At 42.7% G+C, this 16,155-nt stretch overlaps 1 protein-coding gene across 3 annotated transcripts in view; it reads right to left on the bottom strand.

Moving 5' to 3' along the window:
* LOC122806287 (probable E3 ubiquitin-protein ligase makorin-2) overlaps positions 1-16,155 on the bottom strand; it is a 981,697-nt gene that overhangs the window by 666,614 nt on the left and 298,928 nt on the right. The gene's annotated exons all lie outside the window — the stretch shown is intronic.

The raw sequence follows: 16,155 nt of genomic DNA, 5'->3' as shown, positions 1-16,155 counted from the left end.
CCCGATCTTTCTGATAACAAGGTGACTTTGGGAATTTTAAGCCAAGACCTGCATTGCCTTGATGTAATAGCTCCTTTGCAGTTTAGACTATGTGCAGCTTTCACTCATGTGGCATTGTATGAAAGTCAGAAGTGACAGAAGTATGCAAGAATGGTACAGAATATGTACAAGGGTAGTTTGACAGCAGTGAGATCTGCAGTGGGAGTGACAGATGCATTTAAGGTGGAGGTGGGATTACATCAAGGATCAGCTCAGAGCCCTTATTTGCAATGGTGATGGACAGGTTGACAGAAAAGATCAGACAGGAGTCCCCGTAGACTATGATGCTTGCAGAGGACATTGTGATATGTAGTGAGAGTAGGGAACAGGTTGAGGAGACCCTGGAGAAGTAGAGATATGCTCTAGAGGAGGGGAATGAAGGTCAGTAGGACTAGGACAGAATGTGCGTGAATGAGGGAGGATAGTGGAACGGTGAGGATGCAGGGAGTAGAGTTGGCGAAGGTGGACGAGTTTAAATACTTGGGAGCAACAGTTCAGAGTAATGGCAAGTGTGAAAGAGCTGAAGAGAGTACAGGCAGGGTGGAGAAGAGTGCCAGGAGTGATTTGTGACAGACTAGCACCACTAAGTAAACGGGAAGGTCTAAAAGAAGGTAGTGAGACCAGTTATGTTATATGGGTTGGAGACAGTAGCACCGACAAAAAGGCAGGAGTCTGAGCTGGATGTGGCAGAGTTAAAGTTAAGATTGCACTGGGTGTGAAGAGGGTGGACAGGATTAGGAATAACTATTAGAGGGTCAGCCTAGGTTGGACGGTATGGAGACAAAGCCAGAGATTGAGATTGCATTGGTTTGGACATATGCTGAGGAGGGATGCTGGGTATATTGGGAAAAGGATGCCAAGGATGAAGCTACCAGGTAAGAGGAGAAGAGGAAGGCCTAAGATGGTTTATGGATGCGGTGAGAGGCCATGCAGGTGGTTGGTGCGAGAGCAAGAGGACAGGAAGAAATGGAAACAGATGACCCACTGTGGCGACCCTTAATGGGAACAGATGACCCACTATGGCGGCCCTTAATGGGAACAGCTGAAAGAAAAAGGAGAACTTACAGGGTTCTGCTTAATTACTGTTAGCTTGTTAGTGTTCAGTTTCTCCAGGATATTAGGTTGGTTGCCTGCTTTCATTTCTACCATTATGCATGGAGCTCTGTGCAAAACGACACTATCCTTGCTCATAGCAGAACCTCACAAACCTACACTACATCGAAACCAATGGGTACCCATTTTCATTCTACTCCAGGCCTGTAATCTAGCCACCCTCCCATAAAAAGCTGCACACTGAACAGCAATTTACACAATGCACATGCATTTTTAGTACTGGCCGTGTATGGACGCATTGTACTTGCTGCTTAATGTGCTACGAGCACTGTTTGAAGAGCAAAGCCTCGAGACACCCATAACCACTTTTTTAAACAGCGCTCAAAACCATGCAACACTGGTGCCCATGTTGACTACCACCACGTTATCTCCACTTGCATTTGGTGGCACCCACAGCTGTTTGAATCTTTTGCCTGTTCCGATTGCTACTTTTAAATTGTTGTACAATGTTAGTCCCACTGGAGTGCCTATATCCCATAATGTTTTGTCTCATCACCTAGTCCTGTAGCACAGTGCCTATATCATTTTATTGCATCAATTTTCATTTTAACATTTGGGCTCATCCTGTAGTACTAGTGCATGCATCCAGTGTTAGTACTTATCACTTCAGCTGTAGGAGTATTCTTACAAGCTTTGAGGCATGCACATCTATCGACCTGAGTGTACAGTATCCACTTCCTCTGCACTATAATACTGTATTATAGCATTCTACCTTACCGACAGCACACGTACAGACTACATTTGCAAATTCCTTTGTTCTGTCTGCACAGTGCCCAACACCATCAGTTATTAGTAAATATTGGTTAATGGACATTAAGAACTCTGCCCTACGAGTGGTACCTATAGCCTAACAACCAGTGCAGTTAGGCAGTGCTTCAGCTCTCCTGCATAGCATCCATCTCACCTAGCCTAGTAACCCAAACCAATTAACCTCTCCCCATCACATCAGTTCTTGGTCAACAGTACATCCCAAATACACTACTGGAACCCTCACCCATTTCCTGGTACCATGAAACAGTGCAGTTTGTATTTAACTCGTACGTTGCTAGCCTATGAGCATTAGCTACCTTGAAACAGTGAAGCAACAGTCTCCTGTTCACTAAGGACCCATTACTGCTACCTCATTAGCTTGACAGAGGTGTAAATTCCTATTTCTACTGGAAGCAACCATACCACACCTGCTTGTCCGAACTCATCACACCCCAACACCAAAACTAAGTCCTTATGTTTGAATTAACCAACAAAATCCCATCTGTGCCAGTTTTGAGCATTAAACTAGGTGCACATTCATTGGTTCTAAAAAAAAATGCCTGAAATTATATAAATTGCATGCCTATAACAGGATGGTGCGTTCTTAACCGTGCATTCTGTTAATGGGATTTTGTCTTACCCAGACCATAAGAATGTATATGTGTATATATTTTGTATACATGCACACACAGACATACACATAGCCTAGTACCTACCTATGAACCTACTGGCCCTAGGGCCTATACAAGCCTAGCCAAAATGGTACCCTGACTTTCGCCACCCAAGAAAATTATTTTCCTATGCCCTTGTCGAGCAAAGCCACAGAGATGATCCCCAGGGTGAGTTTCCTATTTCCCATCCAATCAAGATTTTTCTTGGAAGAGTGCTAATGAGGAGCTTTGTTTGATAGGTAGTTTGTTCGAGTATGGGAAGTCTCTGGGACAGGAATCTATCCCTCCAACATGTTACATTTATTGTGGTGACAAGGTTCAAGTCCCTAGAGCATGTAGCTTGGAGGAATTGGGATTTCTTTAAGTGGAGCATGTCCAACAGCTCTGGGTTGGACATAGCTTTGTATGTTAGGCAGAGATTGCCTCAGAGTAGGTAATATGTGATGGAGTAAAGCTACAGTTTTTTTTTTTTTTGATGGTCTGCATAGGGCATCTGAGGCCAGTAATCCTCAGAGGTATTTCAGTGGCCTTTCCAGGTGTAGAGGTCTTGTGAGGTAAATACCAAAAGGGGCGTTGCACTCCATAACCGGCCTAATGAGTGATGAGTAGAGGGGAACAATGACTTTTTCCTGGATGACGAACCATTTGTGAGGTGTGCCACCACCACACACACACACACACCTACCTTACCATACAGTTGTGTACACTTAAATGTAGATGTTAGTGTATTCACATATTTGGGTTCTGTCTGCAGGTAGCCCTCAGTCTGCCTGAACACCAGAGTCTTGGTATTTCTGCATTGGGTGCAGTCACTCCTTCCATGACATCAGGGGTATAAAACCTGCAGCAGACTCCACTCCAGTTTCCTGCCCAAGATGTCAGGAGCCCCCACAATCGGGAGCAATTACATGGTGTGGAACACCCCAGTAGAATGTAAATACCAATGTTATAAGATATGGCCAAACAGAAAATAGGCAAAAGTATACAGATGTCAAGGGGCTGGAGGGAGGGTAACCAGGACTGCAAAGTGAATACACCAACATCTACATTTATGGTAAGTGTACACAACTGTACTATGTTCTTCGTATTTCACTGTTGCAGTCATTACATTTGGGTAGATTCCCAAAGACGAGGATGGCTGGAGGCAGTCAAGCAGCATTAGGGCTGGCAAGCAGGCCCTTTAAGACTGCTGTGGCAAATCCAGCTCTGGATTTGCAAAAGATAGCCAAGTGATAATGCTTGAAGGTGTAAACAGAGCTCCAGGTTGCAGCTTCCAGGATATCCCTGGCAGCAACTCCCCGGAGAAATGCTGTAGAGGTTGATTTAGCCCTAGTGGAATGTGTTCTGAGATCCCCTATGGGGTAGGTTTCTCATGGTGCTTGTAGCAGAAATGGATGCAGTGTGCTATCCATTTAGAAATATAATGGTTTGCTATGAAACGGCCTTGCCCTCTGCCCCTGTAGCAAAGCTGACTAGCAGCTGGTCAGATTTTCTGAAAGGTTTAGCCCTGCCAGACTAAACCTAAGCTGCCTGTGCACATCCAGGCAGTGCAGAATCCTTTCACCTTTATTCTGAGGATTAGGGAAAAAGGTTGGCCAATGAATGGACTGTTGAAGCCACACTAGATACCACCTTGGGCATAAATGATGGGTTAGTCCCGAGGGAAACCCTGTCCGCATGGAAGAAGGGTTCCACGGCCATAAGGGCCTGCAATTCAGGCACTTCTTGCTGAAGTGATGGCTAGAAGTAAAGCCGTTTTCCAGGAGAGGAACTTTACTACGACAAAGTTAAGGTCACAGGCTGGAGTGGAAGCTTTCCTGGGGGGGGGGGGGTCTTAAATTTTTAGCTCCTCTCAGGAACTGCTTGACCAGAGATGAGAGAAGAGGGGTGGCTCTGTATTATAATGAGCTGAGATGGCAGAGGCATGAATCTTAATTGAAGGACAGGCCTTTGTGGAGCACTTCTTTTAAGTAATCTAGTATAGGAGGTAAGCTGGGCACATTCCTTGAGACTGGCTCCAAGAACACTATCTTTTCCACTTTTCTGAATGGGATTTTAGGCCTCCTTGCCTCAAGGATGACATCCAGCACCTGTTTACAGAGGGTTGCTGGGGATTAGTTCAGGGAATGAGCCAGGCTGCTAGGTTCAGGGTTTGTAGCAGATTTGGCCCTCCTGCTGGGACAGCAGGGAGGGGGGGTCTGAGGCAGGTGCCTTGGTAGCAGTACTGTCAGACTGCACAAAAGTGGGTACCCGTGCAGGCGTGGCCAGTCTGGTGCAATCAGGATGGTCCATGGCTTGTCTTGTTTGATCTTTAGTAGAACCTCCAAGAGGAGGGGTAGAAGGAGAAAGGCATGGATTGAGAGGTTTTCCCCATGTAAAAGGACAGGGCATCCACTTTCATTGCTTGGCTGGGGGGAGTTCTGATGCAATATTTGATCAATTGATAGTTCTGAGGGGAAGCAAAAAGGTGCCCCACACCTGTGGATCAGAAGCTTGAATGATCTGGGTTCCAGTTTCAACTTCTGTGGGTCCATTAGGTTTTTACTCAAGTCTGCCAGTGACTAGTTTGCCTGGCAAGAATTGAGCTTGCAGGTGCACTTGATTGCTCAAGGCTGTGCTCCACAGAGCTATGGCTAACCTGCAGAGTGGGTAGGGAATGGGTTCCCCCCTGCTTATGTACCACAACTGTGGCATTGTCTGTATTTATCAATAGTTGCCCTGAAAGAATAAGGCATTTGAAGGCTGTCAGCATTCTGTACAGCGAACATTTCTTTTTGATTGATATGCAGGGAAATTTGCTTTGGGCTCCATTTGCCTCAAATGCATTATCCTGCCATGTGAGCCCCCCATGCATAGCCTTATGCATCTGTTAGGGTTTGGGTGCCAGGGGGTTGAGTGAAAGGGAGTCCTTTAAGTAGCAGGCCTCTACCCACCAAAGGAACTCTGCCCTTAGGCAAGGAATGATAGGAATCATTGTTTCCAGGTCCTGAGAATGTTGACACCAGAGACTTAAGTACCATTGAAGTTTCCTCATATGCAGTCTTGCATATGGAATTAGCAGAATGCAAGAGGCCATGAACTCTAGGGCTTGCAGCATTTTTCTTACAGACAGCTGGGTTTTGGTGGCCAGTAAATTAAAGTAGTTTGTCAAATAAATTTGTTTTTCTGGAGTGAGGAATGCCACCTGGGAAGTTATGATCAAGCTTGCTCCCAGGAATACAATCTGTTGGCTGGGTACTAGATGTGATTTCTTTTCGTTGATTGTGTACCCCAGTGAACTTGGAAGTCTCTTTACAAATGTCAGGTGCTGGAGTACCAATTCCAACTGTCCAGCTGAATCAGGCAATCGTTCAAGTATGGGTAAATTTGAATTTCTCTGCCTGCAATATGCAATGGCTGGAACTAGGCATTTTGTGAATATCCTGGGCACAGTAGATCAGCCAAAGGGAAGTTCAGAGAACTGATGGTGCCTGCTCTGAAATGTAGATATTTCTTGCAAGATTTCCTTATGGAGATGTACAGAAGCTTCTTTTAAGTCTGGGGTGGCTAGCCAGTAGACCTTGGCTAGCATAGGAAGCCGCTGTTTGAGTGTAAGCATTTTGAATCTTGGGACCACCAGGAAGGTGTTGAGAATAGACAAATCCAAGATAGGGCGCCAAGAGTTTTCTTCTTTGGGTACCAGAAAAGTACAATTGTGTACACTTACCATAAATGTAGATGTTACGAGTGTATTCACTGTTGCAGTCATCACATTTGGGTCATCTGCCTGCATGTAGCCCTCAGCCGGACTGAATAACAGCGTCTTCAGATTTCTGCATCGGATGCAGTCGCTTCTTCCTTGACATCACATTGTCAGGGGTATAAGACATGCAGCTGACACCATTACATCAGTTTTCTTGCCCCAGATGTCAAGTGCCCCCACAATAGGAAGCTATTATATGGTATGGTACACCCCCAGCAAAAAGGCAAATACATGTGATATATCACAAAGGAAAGGTAGAAGCAAGCGAAGTCAGGGGGCTGGAGGGAGGGTAACCAGGACTGCAACAGTGAATACACTAACATCTACATTTATGGTACGTGTACACAACTGTACTGTTAGTGTTTCACTGTTGGTCTTCACATTTGGGCAGATTCCCAAAGTTAAGGGAGGAGGAGGTTAAAAAGAACATTAAGGACAGCTATTAAGCCCTGCAAGATTGCAGTGGCAAACCCAGCTCTGGATTTAGAAAAGGTAGTCAAGTGGTAATGCTTGGTGAAGGTATGTATAGAGCTCCAGGTAGCCGCTTCTAGGATGTCCCTGGTAGGGACCCCCCTCAGAAATGTTGCAGAGGTAGAAGCAACCCTGGTGGAATGTGATCTTATCCCCTGTGGAGTAGGTTTTCTGTGCTGCTTGTAGCAGAAATGGATACAATGGCCTATCCATTTGGAAATGGTTTGCTTTGAAATAGACGACCTCTGCCCCTGCAGCAAAGCTAACTAGCAGCTGTTCAGATTTTCTGATTGGCTTAGTCCTGTCCAAATAGAATCTAAGTAGATTGTGCACGTCCAGGCAGTGCAGTATTCCCCCCTTTTTGTGGATTAGGGAAAAATGTAGGCAAATGAATGGACTGATTTAGGGCCACAGAAGACACCTTGGGCATAAAGGAAGGATTAGTCCCGAGGGAAACCCTGTCCGCTTGAAAGATAATGAAGGGTTCCACTGCCATGAGGGGCTGTAACTCATACATTCTTCTACCAGAAGTAATGGCTAGAAGGAAAGCAGTTTTCTAAGAAAGGAAGTTAAACTCTGCTGTAGCATCTGGTTCAAAAGGGGGGGGGGGGGTGATCTTTTCCAATACAAAGATAAGGTCCCAGGCTGGAGTGGGAGCTGTCCTGGGTGTCTTAAATATTTTGCTCCACTAAGGAATTGTTTAGCAAGGGGTGAGAGAAGAGGGGTGGCTCAGTATTTTAATGTGCTGAAATGGCAGAGGCATGAATTTTAATTGACGAGAAGGATAGCCTCTTGTGGAGCATTTCTGTCAAGTACTGTAGAATAGGAGGTAAGCAGGGCACCTCTGTGTCCATCCCTTGTACTATGCTCCAGGAACATCATCTTTTCCACTTTTCAGCATACGATTTTCTAGTACTAGGCCTCCTTGCATCCATAACATCCAGTACCTGCTTACTGAGGGATGCAAGGGGAGTGCTTAAGGAATTAGTCAGGCTGCAAGGCTCAGGGTTTGAAGCTGAAGGTGCAGAATCTGGCCCACCTGCTGGGACAACAGGGACGGGGTCTGCAGCAGGTGCTATGGTTGTAGCAGTGTTACACTGCACAAGTGGGGTACCAGTGCTGGCGTGGCCAGTCTGGTGCAATCAGTATTGTCCTTGGCTTGTCCTGTCTGATCTTTAGTAGGACCTTCAAAAGGAGAGGCAGAGGGGGAAAGGCAAATTGAGAGGCTTTCCCAGGTGGACAGGACATCCACTTTCCAAGCTTGGCTTGAGGAGTTCGTGAGCAGAAATTGCACAATTGGTAGATTTAAGGGGAGGCAAACCCATTTGTTCAAGAGGTTGAATATTTTGGGTTCTAGTTTCCATTAGTGTGGGTCCATGAGATTTTTGCTTAGGTCATCTGCAAGTTAATTTAGTTTGCCTGGCAGGAATTGAGCTTGCAGATGCACTTGGTAGCTCAAGGCTGTGTTCCACAGAGCCATGGCTAGTCTGCAGATGGGGTACGACTGGGTTCCCCTCTGCTTATGTACCACATAGCTGTGGTGTTCTGTCTTTACCAATAGTTGTCCTGAAAGAGTACGGTCTTTGAAGGCTGTCAAGAGCATTCTGTACAGCTAACTTTTCTTTTTGATTGATATGCAGGTGTATCTGTCTTGGGTTCCATTTGCCCTGAATGCACTGCCCTGCCATGTGAGCCCCCCATGCGTAGTCTGATGAGTCTGTTAGGGTTTGGGCGGCAGGGGGTAGAGTGAAAGGGAGTCCCTTGTGGTAGCAGGCCTCTGTCCACCAAAGGAACTCTGTCTTCATACAAGGAATGATATAAATCATTGATTCCAGGTCCTGAGAATGTTGACACCATAGGCTTTTTGGATATCATTGAAGTTTCCTCATATGCAGTCTTGCATATGGAATTATTAGGTTGCCAAATAAACTTGTTTCTCCGGAGTGAGGAATGCCATCTGGGAAGTTTTTTTCAAGCTTGCTTCCAGGAATACAATCTGTTGGCAGGGTACTAGGTGAGATTTTTCGTTGGTGTACCCAGAGAGATTAGAAGTCTTTACGAATACCAGCCCTAATGGCCAAAATAGCAGAAGTGAATATCTTCTTACCCCATCTGTCTAAGGCTCTAGAATCTATCAGAATGGGTAGATTTTTGGCAGCAGTAGCATTAATGCTTTTTGGTCCTTGGGAAATGGTCTCTGGATCCACAGGATTCTTGAAGAGAAACGTGAGTCAGGTACTCTAGTACCAGTCAGGTTTTCTGGGAGCTGCAGGTAAAGTGTCTGGGGTAAGGCTAGATTCCAACAAAGCATCATCTACAATGTCCAGAACAGGAAGGCTAGCTAAAGGCCTGTGTTTAGGTAGCAGCATTAGTATAAACAGTGTTTTAAAACTCAGGGCTGCTAAATTGTAAAATTTATATTTATAATTTATTTATTGTATAGTTCTGAAGGATTTTATATACACATTTTTCCTATTTTTATTTAATAGGATATTTGTTATAGTAGGGTTTTGACTGATTTTATGAACTGGATTTTAAGGTTTAAACCAAAAACACCTCTATTTTAGAGTGGATGCAACATGCATTTTCAGAATACTCTCTGGATGATGGAGAGGACCCATCGTTCTTTTGTAATTTTCCACCAGGAGAGGAGGGAGAGAATGAGACTGAGGGATGGGGGAGTTTCTGGATGCAGGGAGGGAGAGTCACAGTTGTGGGGGCCTGGGATGGGAAGGCAGACTTCGAAAGGGAGTGGCAGAAGATCTTGAAGACCTTCTTGGAGTAAAAGTCTCTCTGCTGCCGTCTCTTGGGATTGTTGTGTTGAGGGAAAGGATTCCCTTCGCACAAAGGATAGTTTTTGAGGGTAGTTCCTATGACACAGGAATGGGGACACCAAAAGACGTTTTAGATTTTGCAACTCTTTTCACTTCTCTTGGAGGGATTTGAGGAACTCCGCATTGGCTTGTCCAGAGAGTGCCTTATTGTCTAACAGGGAATTCAGAAGTTTGGTCTGAACATCCATGGTAAGGGGTTGCAGCCATACCAAGGAGCAACAATGAAGCACTGATGCAAAAGCAGCAACTTCCACAGCTTAGCTGCACTTGAGTGCCTAGTCACTTGTGATGCTATGGAGGAGAGTGTTTAATTGTACTTTGGTGGGGGTGGGGGTGTGTGTATATATATATATATATATATATATATATATATATATATATATATATATATATATATATATATATATATATATATATATATATATATATATATATATATATATATATATATATATATATATATATATATAGAGATATATATATAAGTTGAACGCAGCTTTATTAAAATCCAGTAGCGTTTTCGCTGCTAAAAAGAGTTGCAGCTTCTTCAGAACAAACAAAGTGAATATTAGCGCCAAATATTTAAGAAGAAATCAGAGGTGTGGCAATGACATCACTTCCTCTAGTGTGCTATTTCACTTTAAATTCACAATCAGCAAAATAAAATCTAGCGTTTACAACATAAAAATAACAAAAAACATCAAGTTATAAGCACAATGTTACAACCTTCATATTAAAAATTGAAAATTGAAATCTACTTTAGATTTAAATGAATTATAAAATTAAAAGTTGTCAAGTTGTATGGATATATATATATATTCTAACTTGCAACTAATGTAAAATAACTTCTTTTGTGACTTAAAATTCTTTCACTAGATCACATTAAAGAAATAGTAGACTTGTCTAGTGAAATATACATATAAATCAGTGTTATGAAAATTATGAAAGTATAAACAAACATATTCTGAAAATACTATCTCATGTAACTTTTTAACTTTAGGATTGCTGCTATGTTGCAGTTCTCATTTAAACCTGGGTCACTGAATGCATCGAGCCTTATTTGCCATTCCAATTCTCTAAATTCTAGCATCAGTGTAAGTGGACCACCACTGATGCTAGGTGGTATGTGGTCAATGGCCATAAAATGAAATTTATGGCTAGGATTTCTGGAAATGTGTTTTGATAAGGCACTGTCCATTTTCCCAGTTCTAATTGCATAGTTGTGTTGGTAGATCCGCTCCCAGAATTTCCGGTCGGTTTTGCCTATATAGAATCCGGGACAGTAGTCACAAAAAGCTGCATACACCGCTGATCTGGTCTCACAATTAATTTTGTGGTGGATTGTGTATCTTATTTCTGATGGTAAATGTTTCACCTGATTTTACTAGCCCACACTAGTTACATGAGCCACAGCTAACAGAGCCCTTGTACCTAATAAAGGAGTTCATAGAGTGGTTCCTTTGTAGGATTTCCTTTATATTGGTACCTCTTCTATAGACTACTCTTGGGCAAGCCCCTAGCTTGTTCGATAAGAGTCACTATTGATGAGGTACCAGTTCTTACAAATGGAAGACCATATTAATTTAGATTCCATGTTGAAGGTAGAAATGAAGCTAGTTGGAAATTTGTCCCCCTTCTTCACTATTCTTTTATCTAATCTGCTGTAGATTTTGATTTCGTTCCCACCTTCTACAATATCAGATGACATAACGGGTACATCCATTTGCATGTTTTCATCCAAAAGTGGCTTGTAGAAGCCAGTGGATCTTTTAGTGTCAACTTCTTCAATGATCATGTCAACCAGGGTTACTGGGTACCCTCTGTTGGTAAATAGATCTCTCAAGAAATTACATTCCTTTTGAAAAGCTGTGTAAGTACTGCACATTCTCACTGCTCTGACCACCTGTCCTTTGGAGCGTTTTTGTTTGTAAGGGTGGAAACTAGAAAAGTGCAGTAATGAATTGCAATAAGTTGGTTTTCTGAAAATCGTGGAGCTACTGGATTTTAATAAAGCGGCGTTCAACTTACCATTGGACTTGGAGTTTTGGTGCTATTTCTGACTGCCTTGCCTCCTGCTTTTGTTTTTTGTTGTTTTGCTTCACTTCAACAGTTTTTTTATATATATATATATATATATATATATATATATATATATATATATATATATATATATATATATATATATGGATTCACTTCAAAATACTGAAAGACCAAAATACTGAAAGACCAAAATACTGAAAGACCAAAATACTGAAAGACCAAAATACTGAAAGACCAAAATACTGAAAGACCAAAATACTGAAAGTTCAAAATACTGAAAGTTCAAAATACTGAAAGTTCAAAATACTGAAAACACATATGCGTAAACTCAGCTTAAACATAAATCATAACAATTTCTACCAAATATATGCAGGGGGGCAAGCGCCCCTGCACACCCCACACCCCCTGCTAATTATATATATCTACTCCAAGATTGCACTTAACTACACTATGTGCAATCTTGGAGTGGATATATTTAATTAGCAGGGGGTGTGGGGTCTGAGGGCTTGCCCCATATATTGGTAGAAATATTATGATTTATGTTATGAGTTTACCCATATGTGTTCAGCATTTTGAGCTTCAGTAGTTTGAATATTCAGTATTTTGAGCTTTCAGTACTTTGGTTTCAGTGTTTTGAGTTTCAGTATTTTGATATTTCAATGTTATGAAGTGAATATACACACACACACATCCACACACACACACACACACACACACACACATCCACACACACACACATCCACACACACACACACACATCCACACACACACACACATCCACACACACACACACACATCCACACACACACACACACATCCACACACACACACACACACACACACACACACACACACACACATCCACACACACACACACACACACACACACACACACACATCCACACACACACACACACATCCACACACACACACATCCACACACACACATCCACACACACACACACACACACACACACACACACACACACACACATCCACACACACACACATCCACACACACACACACACACACACACACACACACACACACATCCACACACACACACACACACACACACACACACACACACACACACACACACACACACACACACACACACACACACACACACACACACACACACACACACACTCACACACACACACACACACACACACACACACACACACACACACACACACACACACACACACACACACACACACACACACACACATCCACACACACACACACCTACACACACACACACACCTACACACACACACCTACACACACACACCTACACACACACACCTACACACACACCTACACACACACACACACACACATCTACACACATCTACACACACACACACACACACACACACACACACACGTGTGTGGTGTCTGTCCTTTTGTTCTGATGTTGCAGTATTCATAACAGTGGGGTGTAACTACTTGCAGCACCACCATCTGGCCAGTATACCAAATTCTTTGCCTTGGAGGGTATGGGATGTCTGCTACAGGGGCCATAAACCGGCATTTGGTATAGAGGTGACGTCTGCACTTATTCTCAATTTTTCTGGTGCAGTTATCGGAAGCCCGTTCACCAGTTTTGCTTTACTTTGCATTTTATCAGATCACAATTACGAGTATCGTGACCAGACTATCATTTGGACCATTCATTTAAGTGCCCACTATTTTTTTTTCTTGTTTTTTGCTTGCATGTCAGCTAGGAAAGGGAAGTGTGCTTGTGGGAGACATATTCCAAGGTCACGCACATTGTGTGTTTTCTGTCTAGGAGAAGCCCACGACTATACATACTATTCTATCTGTAAGTAGTTAGTAGCACACTAGCAGCTTTAAATCTTTATCTCGAGAATCAGAATCTCAGACATTTGGTGTTAGGCATGGAGGGAGGAGTAGACCCATCTGACAAGCCGCCTCGGAAGAAGGCGAAGAAACTTGGGCCCGAATCCCAGGCTGCACTTCAGGCGTCCGAACTGGCTCTAGAGGCGATAGAAGACCTGGAGTTTGTTCAGACTACTGTCTCCCAAGCAGGCCCAGGAACCACAATGGAAGCCAGGGTGCGAGATACTGAATTTATGTCCGCTGAGGTATTTCAGCCAGAGTCGAATGGCTGAGGGGAACCACGACTCACCTTCTCTGAAGCCCCTGCTCCTCCTCTTGCTAGGCTGATATCTTCTCCCTTGTCTGCCACACCCTTGAAAAGAAGTCCAAACATGTTGTACCCCTTCAGATGTCAGGATGGGAATCCTTTTCCCAAAGTCTCTCTAAGGTCTTTCAGGCCTTACAACTCCAACACACTCTCTTCTCAACCAACCTGTGTGCCCTAGGAGGAATATTATTCCTTTGAGGGGTCCTCCTCTTGAGACATTTAATTGAATCCCCCAAGGAGTTCATTACTCCAGATGAGGACTATTTCTCCAGACTCTCTCCAGGGAAGAGTTTAGTTTTGAGGATACTAACTCCCTCATGAGTGAACACTTGAAGTGGCAGGCGTCTAAGTTTTTGGGTTCAAAGAAAAAATACTTTGACCTTCTGCAAATGGAGCAGCCCACTCCCTTAGTTGTCCCCTGCATTTCAAGATGCATTCGTAGCTGCTTCAGTCCGACTCCCAACCTCCAGCAGCTAAATGACCAGACAGATTTTATAGAGTCCCCCCAGGGCACCCAGTTTCTTTACAGGAACCCTCGTGCTGACCCAGCTGTTATAGCAGTTTCTGCAGACAAGACTTCTAGATAGCTTCCTTCCTCTGCTCTTTATCCTGATAGCAAATTTATGGACAGGTAAAAAGGTTTGCATGTCTTCCACGCTGGCCATTAGGGCCCTGAACTACCAAACTCACATGGCAAGGTTTGTACTGGATACCATTTCTAAGGCCATCAGCCTTCTTTCGGAGGTCCAGGAACAACATAAATATTTTGAAAGACTCTTGGGACTTCTTGAGGAAACTACAACCTGACTTGTTCGATGAGGAAATGGCTTTTTGGGACTTTGGATGTGGTGGATTTATTTACTGGTATACCACATTACGTTGGTATGGAGTGGTTTGAAGAGATGTTGATTGGATACAAAGACATTACTCAGTGAGTTTAGGATAGTTTTGGTCCTGATGGAAATGGTATTAAAAAATAATTTTATTTTCTTTCAAGGGGAATACTTTAAACTAGAAAAAGGAGTGGCCATGTGGGCACACTGTGCCCCCACTTAAGCTAATATTGTCATGGCATATTGGGAAAACAAATACTTGTTAAAAGTCCCCTTACAAAAGTTTTTGGACACTATATGGAAAATTTTTAGACTACCTATGTTTTTATGGATAGGTAATCAAAATAAATTCGAAGAATTCGTTGAATACCTTAGGGGTACAACTGAATTTTTTGATTTTACTCAAATTTGATAAAGAGCTTATTTATTTAGATGTCAATATAAAGAAAAACAATGGAAATTTTGTATCCAGAATCCACAGGAAGGAAACCTTCTCAAACTCTTACTTACACTTTACTAGTTACCAACCACTACACCAGAAGAAAGGGGTTATGAAAGGACAACTTGTTAGAAGGTGTAGAATGACCTCTGACTATCAAACTTTTACAAGTGAAGTAATCAAATTGAAAGTTATTTTTGAATAGAGTACCCCAGTGATTTGACAAAAACACTGAAAGAGGTATCAGAAGAAAGGAAGGGTAAGTTTGCCCCAATTTTGGGGAAAAAATCTCCTCAGAAAGGAAAAGATGATAAACTGAACATTGGTTTGGTTAAGTATAACTCTGGGTTTGTCGCTACCTACGACGGTCGGTCAAGAGTGGTCAGGAGGGTAATGGACAGGGAAAGGAGTAACTAAAGTATCAGATTTAAAACACACCTTTGAACCTTTAACACATTTACCGTAGGGGGAATACTATAAAAAAAATTTCCTAGAAAAGGGTTCCAACAAAATTAAACAAGAGATGTCTACTAGGAAAAAGAAAGGGCTGTACAAATGTGGAAGGTGTAAATACTGCACCCACCTTAAGACTGGGGATTCCTACTATCTGGAAGCTAGACAAAGGAATGTACTGTTAAATACTTATGTCAATTGCAACACAAAAGGGATTATATATTTGGCTACCTGTAAGGAATGTCAATCCTTTTACGTGGGCAAATGTGAGAGAATTAAAACAAAGAATTTGCGAACACCTATAAGACATCAAGAATAAATGTGAAAATAATGCATTATACAAACAGTACGACATGTAAAACCTCTGGATTTCAGTTTTTTGTACTTGTAGTTCCAATAGACCCCCGGGGTGGTATGTGGGAGACATTGGTTGAATACAGAGAACTATACTGGCAGCTAATAGACCTCCTGGTCTTGATGATTTCTTTAGCACCAGTACTGAAATTAAGATCTGCCAAACTGTAAATGCCTTTAATGTTTTTATCAACATTTTGATAATTTTTTTATTAATTTTTTATTAAAACAATTTT

This window comes from Protopterus annectens, chromosome 7.part0 (genome assembly GCF_019279795.1).
Source record: "Protopterus annectens isolate FY-2018-M chromosome 7.part0, PAN1.0, whole genome shotgun sequence".
In the NCBI taxonomy this organism is placed as follows: domain Eukaryota; kingdom Metazoa; phylum Chordata; order Ceratodontiformes; family Protopteridae; genus Protopterus; species Protopterus annectens.
Note: the sequence above shows the minus strand (reverse complement) of the source record. Positions and strands in the feature narration are given on the sequence as shown.